At 33.6% G+C, this 6,000-nt stretch overlaps 1 protein-coding gene across 1 annotated transcript in view; it reads right to left on the reverse strand.

Annotated features, from left to right (window-relative positions):
- xpot (exportin, tRNA (nuclear export receptor for tRNAs)) overlaps positions 1-6,000 on the reverse strand; it is a 37,545-nt gene that overhangs the window by 28,467 nt on the left and 3,078 nt on the right. The window lies entirely within an intron of this gene.

Below are 6,000 nucleotides of genomic sequence, written 5' to 3' on the forward strand. Positions count from 1 at the left end.
GTATCTTTTAAATACTAAAGTCTCACTTTATCTCTATTATTCAATGGTTTATCCGTTCATTAATTATTGTAATATTGCTTGGGCCAACACTCAGACAAAACTGCAACCAATACTCCGCTTGCAAAAAAACAGAGCAGTAAGAATCATTTCCCACTCAGCTCTAAGAAGTCCTATATTACCTTTGTTTCAGTTACTTTGTTTGTTTTAAACAAAACACTTCCCCCTGTTTCTAATAATCTCTTCATAACCAATAATCAGCTTCACAATTATCCTTCAAGAAAAGCTTTACAACTTCTTCCTCCCAAATCACAGTTTAGCATTAAATATAGAGGATCCAGGAGATGGAACTCACTTCCTTTCTCCTTTATCATTTAAAAGATCTTTTAAAAACCCATTACTACTTCAATAACCTATTATAATTCTTGTTTCGTTGCTATGTTGTGCCTTTGTGTTGTTTTTCTAGTTTCTTGGTCTGTATAATTCCATGTTCCTTGTTCTTTTTTATTTATTTTTATGTAATATTAGGGAATCACACTATTCAAGCCCCAGGAGGGTTTTTTCTTTTGGGGGTTTTCCTGGCATGTCTTTATTTTATTTCAACATGTATATTATGGAATATATAAATTGTATTATTGTTGTTGTTTTTCTGTTATGTTCTTTCTTTTAAAACTGTGGCAAATAAATCAAATCAAAGAAGCAAGCAGCGCTCTGTGCAGCTGTGGGCCACGATGGCTACAGACTTTAACACTTTCCTTGTGATGAGTGTTTTCCAGTGAAGTATTAGTACTTTTACTGCAGTAAATATCTGATGACTTCTTCCTGCTTGGCTGCAGTCAGCTGACTGACTGATGTGAACAGTGAGCTGCCACTAGGGTCGTCAAAAGTATCCATACTCAATAAAGTACCGATACTCAATAAAGTATCCATACTCAATAAAGTATCCATACTCAACAAAGTATCCATACTCAACAAAGTATCCATACTCAATAAAGTATCCATACTCAATAAAGTATCCATACTCAACAAAGTATCCATACTCAACAAAGTATCCATACTCAACAAAGTATCCATACTCAATAAAGTATCCATACTCAATAAAGTATCCATACTCAATAAAGTATCCATACTCAAAGTATCCATACTCAAAGTATCCATACTCAAAGTATCCATACTCAACAAAGTATCCATACTCAATAAAGTATCCATACTCAATAAAGTATCCATACTCAATAAAGTATCCATACTCAAAGTATCCATACTCAAAGTATCCATACTCAAAGTATCCATACTCAACAAAGTATCCATACTCAACAAAGTATCCATACTCAATAAAGTATCCATACTCAATAAAGTATCCATACTCAATAAAGTATCCATACTCAAAGTATCCATACTCAAAGTATCCATACTCAAAGTATCCATACTCAAAGTATCCATACTCAAAGTATCCATACTCAATAAAGTATCCATACTCAATAAAGTATCCATACTTAATAAAGTATCCATACTTAATAAAGTATCCATACTCAATAAAGTATCCATACTTAATAAAGTATCCATACTCAATAAAGTATCCATACTTAATAAAGTATCCATACTCAATAAAGTATTGATACTAAAACGTTGTATCCGGATACAATACTCATTTTCAAAAGTATCGAGTATCTGAAGCTTGTTATCATAGTTGCAGTTTCTGTTTTTATTATAAATATTTAACCTGTGGTTCTGTTCATTTTTACATGTTGCATTTTTCTTGTTAATAAAAATATTTCTGTTCTGATTTTTTGTTTTTATTGTATTCATGCATATTTTATTTTGTGCGGGCAGTACATTTTACATTTTATTTTATTTATTTTTATCCCATTTTTAATTTATTTTATCTTATTGCATCTTACTGATCTATTGTTTACTACATCTCTTTGTATTGTGTTATGTATTTATTGTTTGTGCAGCACTTTGGAAACCTTGTGTTTGCTAAAATTGTGCTCTATAAATAAAGGGGAATGGATTGGATCCTTGTGGTATCGAAAATGTTATCAAGTATGGAATATTCTCCTGAGTATCAGTATCCAGTTGATCCAAAAACACGACGACTGGCAGCTGATGTTAATTTCCTGCCAGCAGGTTTGAAAAGAATGTTTTCCTAAAAAGATCTCCAGTAATCTGAAGTTTATTGGAGAAAGAAACAATAAAAACAGACGTCATCATCAGAATCTGAACTCTCTGACGGCCCTCGAGACGATCGTCTGGTACTAAAGTTTATGTTAGAAAAAGTGACCAAAACAAAGGAAAATGTGTGAAAAATCTACTCAATGCTAGAAAAAAACACAACTTAGTGTTTAACCCTTTGAATCCCCAAAACCCAGCTGGGTTTCTTTTAGATAATCATGAAACATTCACCGTTTATCAGTGAAAGAAACAGTAAAAACAGGCTTTATGATCAGATTATTGACGTGTTTGTTGTTATAGTGGAATATGAATACTTTAACCCTCTAAACACCAAAAGTGAAAAGTATGTTTTTTATTTATTTTCATTTATTTTTTTAAATTGGCAAAAATTCACCATTTCTTGTAGAAAGAAACAGTAAAAACAAACATCATAATCCGAGTTTGAACTTTTCCGACGGTCCTTGAACGCATCATCAGTTATAAAAAGTGACCGTTACTTGTGTTAAATGTTGATTTTAGTGTCAGAATCTCTTTATTCTACATGTGTCATTTTATATAAGGACAGGAGAGGCTGGAAACATGACGATACTTCATTATGTGGAGGAAACTGGTTTGTTATTTGTGTCTTTTTTAGTTATTTTGCGTCTTTTTCTGATTATTTTGTGTCTTTTTTGGAAAGTGCATTTTTTGGTAATTTTGTTTTCTTTTTCTTTTCTTTTTTTTACAACATTTGTGACACTTGGAAAAGTGTTCATATATAAATTTAATTTTTATTAATTATTTTTTTTAAATAGAGAAATTCAACTTTTTCCTGATTTCTCTCATTCTAACTGAGTTATTCTGCACAAAGACTGTTTATTTGTTTTATTTGTTTTGGTTGTAGCTTGTTTAAGTTTTAGTTTTATAACCATATTAGAGCATAATAAGTTAATCTTTTTCCACAGCAATGAATTTTAAATCTGGAGAATATTAAACATTGGAATAGAAACATTAAAATATCATAGAGAAATAAAACATAAATAAATAAACTACAACCAAAACAAATAAAGTAGACTTTCAGGCACTGAGATAAACTTTATATATTATATTATATTATTATTATAATAACAGATAAACAGCTGGAATGGCTGCTTGGGAAATAAATGGCTTTTTCAGCATTTCGTGCTGCCTGTCAAACATTTACAGCTTTACTTTGAACACAAAAAGAACAAAAAGTCACACATGTAAACAACAATATATTGAGTCCAGAAAAAAAACGACTGTGTCCATTTTTATATAATGAACAATAAGTGGATATAGTAATTATCAGATCTGAACTGTCTGTGTTTCTAAACGAGGCTCAGATGTTCTGCTAACAGTGTTGACTCTGTGTTGCATCATGTGGTCAGATGTCATGTTGTTGTTTATCCTCGATCAATAAACAAACAAACATGAGAATGATTTTAACCCTCTGAACCCCAAACAGGCCGTTTTATGCTCCTTTTACATTTTATTATCTGAGGTCTTGTGTATTTTTTCTTCAGTTTCTTGTTCATTTTAATGTCTGGTTCAACTAAAGCTTCATTTGTTTGGACAAATATAATGAAAACAATAAAAATAGTTTATTTTAAGAGCTGATATTTAGACATTTAACATGGTTTTATTGATAACTAAAATCATCATCAATAAAACCATGTTAAATGTCTAGATATCAGCTCTTAAATTAAACTCTTATCAGCTATATTTGTTGTTATCCTTATATTTGTCCAAACTAATATATCTTTAGTTGAACCAGACATTAAAATGAACAAGAAACTGAAGGAAACAATGGTCTAATCGTTTTTTCCATGGCTGTATTTTTGGTCATTTTGTGTCTTTTTCGGTTATTTCTACATCTATTTTTGGTCATTTTGTGTCTTTTTTGTTGGTTTTTACATCTACAGTCATGGAAACATTCTTGATAATAACCAAAATCATTACTCATGACAATAAAACCATGTTACATGTCTAGATATCAGCTCTTAGATTAAACTATTTGTGTTGTTATCAGTATATTTGTCCAAACAAATGAACCTTTAGTTGAACCAGACATTACAGTTTTTCTCAGTCGCTTTGGTACATTTCTCAGATCAGAACTGAAATTCTCAAAACTACCTGTTCAACCTTCACATCATTGTGTCACTTGTGCACATCAAAAAAGCAGTTTCTCATTTCTTTGAGCAAGTTGCAAATGCTTTGGTACATCCATGCAAATGATTATGTACAATTCTCTTCTGTTTCCTACATTATCAATTGCTTATGTCATGTTGATCAAAATGTATTATCACGGGTCTCTGTTGAATAGTCTCACCACCCACAACATTTAGGCATTAGTTCATAGCATAAGTCTTTACATGCAAAATGGTTGAACACGTTGTCGTAACATGTCAAGCATATTTCTATACATTTCCATGAGACTTTTTTTCTAAGTCTGTCCTGAATTGGTAAATTGCTCCCAGGTGAATCTTGACTTTCTCAAACGAATCAATCAACTGGCAAGTATATACGTATATAGCCGGAGCACAGCACAGTGTTACAATTTCTGAAAATGGACGGACAAGGAATTGGACGGGGTCAACAGCCAGCGAGAAGAAGAAGAAGAGGAGTGAGGCTGCGTGGCGGAGGACTTGGGAGGCAAAATAGAGGAAGAGGCAGAAGAGGCCGAGGACATATGAGGACGTGTTCCTGATGAAATAAGAGCCACACTGGTAGACCATGTTGTCAATCATGGGCTTACAATGGCCGAGGCTGGTCGAAGGGTGCAGCCAAATGTTGGGAGGACAACTGTATCCTCAATCATTCAGACTTTTCCTCAACAGAACCGGTATGTAATCTAACAATAGGCACTGTACTGTAGGGCTGCAACGATTCGTCGACGTTGTCGACAAAAATCGATAATAGAAATAGTCGACAATGAATTCCATTGTCGACTATTGTCGCCAGACGTGTTTTTCCAACAGAGTGAGGCATCTCACTTCATTACAATCTCTGCCGAGCGCGAGCGGTAACGTACGTGCTTGCGGCGTCCAACACAGCTACACGTACCAAAACTTAGAAAGTTTGGGAGCATTGTAGCCTGGATACGGCCAATAAAAAATGACTTGCAAGGTTTGCAAAGCAGACCTGCGTATCACGACAGCACCTCGGTGATGCACGAGCATTTAAATAGAAAGCACGTCGGGTAGTTGAACCAAACGGAGTCTGACTCGCCTCGGGAAGATTCAAGTAACATTCAGCCGATACGTTTGGTTTATAAGCGCTTTTTTTCGCTTTAAAAGAGAGCTTTAACGTGATGTCTGACAAACGTATTTTAAATTAAATGCATGCAGTCTGAAGCAGAGAGCAGCATGGAGCCTTTCTGCAGAAGAAGCAGATGTGCAGCAGCAACAGGCTCCTCACTGAGTCAGTATATATATATATATATATATATATATATATATATATATATTTATACAGTCTATGGTCAGTACTGGTGCTGGTCCGTGATACGAGGTTCCAACAGGTGAGCCCAGTTCAACCCAGACTACATTCAGAACCCAGAACCAGTTCCACCCACTTGATGGAGCAGAAATACAGTTTTATAAAACACATTTTCCTGTCCTGAAAAAATGGACAGAGGTTTATTTATTTTTTGTATGAATCAGCAGCTGAATTGTTGAATAAAAGATGCTTTTTTTCATTTAAGTACCCATCTTTCTTGTGTTTATTATCATTTGCCACATATTTAAAGCAACTTCATGCTAAATTTAAGAAAAAATTAATAATTATCCGATTAGTCGACTAATCATTTCAATAGTCGGTGACTAGTCGACT

The sequence above is a fragment of the Centropristis striata genome, chromosome 22, assembly GCF_030273125.1.
Source record: "Centropristis striata isolate RG_2023a ecotype Rhode Island chromosome 22, C.striata_1.0, whole genome shotgun sequence".
NCBI lineage: Eukaryota > Metazoa > Chordata > Actinopteri > Perciformes > Serranidae > Centropristis > Centropristis striata.